Here is a 1,616-nt window from a genome sequence, read left to right on the forward strand (position 1 = left end):
GAAGGAAGGAAGGAAGGAAGGAAGGAAGGAAGGAAGGAAGGAAGGAAGGAAGGAAGGAGAAAAGAAAGCTGACGAGATGGTAAACACAGAACTTCACTTAAAGTCCAACGCCAGGTGGGTAAAAGCTAACACTGGGCCAGCGCCAACTGATGGGACCTCTGGCTTGGTGGAAGGGCCAGAGATCTGTCCGGCAGGCTATTGGCCTGCCAGTCTGTGACCTGTGAACACTGAGCAGTTCACAGCAGCATAAACCTTGACTGTGCTCCAGCGGTGTGCAGGGTTGACAGACTGTGGGCTCTGGGTGAGATAATAAAATACAGCATTCGTGTCTGGGAGGCTGTGAACTTGACACTGGTTCTCAACCTGCAGGTCGTGACCCATTTGAGATCACATATCAGATTATCCTGCATATCAGATATTTACATTATGATTCATAACAGCAGCAAAATTACAGCTATGAATTAGTAATAAAAATAGTTTTTTTTTAATTTTTTGAGGCAGGGTTTCTCTGTGTAAGAGTCCTAGCTATCTGGAACTCACTCTGTAGACGAGGCTGGCCTTGAACTCACTGAGATTCTCCTGCCTCTGCCTCCCAAGTGCTGATGTTAAAGGTGTTCACCACCACTGCCTGGCAATGAAAATAATTTTATGGTTGGGGTCACCACAGCATGAGGAACTGTGTTAAAGGGTCGTAGTATTATGTTGGTTGAGATCCAATGACTGACGTAGAAGATTGGAATAGACAAGAATGTGCACACACATACACATGTATACAAGGGCACACGTGTGCACACATGCACACCAAAACCTGGGGAGAATCCTACAGTGCCTGACCACTGGGTGATGACTGTTGAGAGATCTGGACCGGCCCTGGGACCATCAGTGAGGCCCATGGGAAAAGACAACCTGCCGTTTTCAGATATATCCTGTCCTGCCCTCTAGACAGTTCAAGTGACATGAACTTCGGGTTCAAAACAAGCCTAGCTTGGCTTGTCCCATAGTGCCGACACAGTGGCCACAATACGGCATGATTACTGAACTTGACGACTGTTGTCTCCTTCCACAGGCAGCTTTGTGGGTATCTGTGGCATTGCTGGGACTGAGGGCTGTTGCTTCCAGTGCTTTGCTTCTGCAGGAGCTGCTGGTGCCCATCCCGTTGGCAGAGATCAGCTCAAAAGTGCCACTGCTACCATCATCAGACTGGCCAAAGAGAGGGTACTGCACACTCAGGGCTGTGTGCATGACAGCTGCATGAGCAGTTAGAATGTCCCCACCCATCGTGACCCTCAGCAACAGGTTCTCTTCAAACCTATAGCATCACACACTGCCCCCAAAGCTATTAACGACAGCCTCGGACGATGCAGACAAACGGACGTGTCCACTTGGAATCAAAGCCAAGACATGCACCAGATTGAAACGCCAAGATACATCCTCAGGAGGAAACCCTTTACTGGGACACTTTTAAGTGTGGTCAAGACAACTATGAAGGGAAGAGGAGGGGAGGGGAGGAGAAGGGAGGGGAGGAAAGAGGAGAGGAGGGGAGGGGAGGAAAGAGAAGGGGAGGGGAAAGGAGGGGGAGGGAAGGAAAGAGGAGAAGAGGGGAGGGGAAAGGAGGG

General features: G+C 49.8%; 1 protein-coding gene across 1 annotated transcript in view; it reads right to left on the minus strand.

Moving 5' to 3' along the window:
- Sept14 (septin 14) overlaps positions 1–1,616 on the minus strand; it is a 25,025-nt gene that overhangs the window by 21,304 nt on the left and 2,105 nt on the right. The window lies entirely within an intron of this gene.

The sequence above is a fragment of the Microtus ochrogaster genome, chromosome 2 (assembly GCF_000317375.1).
Source record: "Microtus ochrogaster isolate Prairie Vole_2 chromosome 2, MicOch1.0, whole genome shotgun sequence".
NCBI classification, from domain to species: Eukaryota; Metazoa; Chordata; class Mammalia; order Rodentia; family Cricetidae; genus Microtus; species Microtus ochrogaster.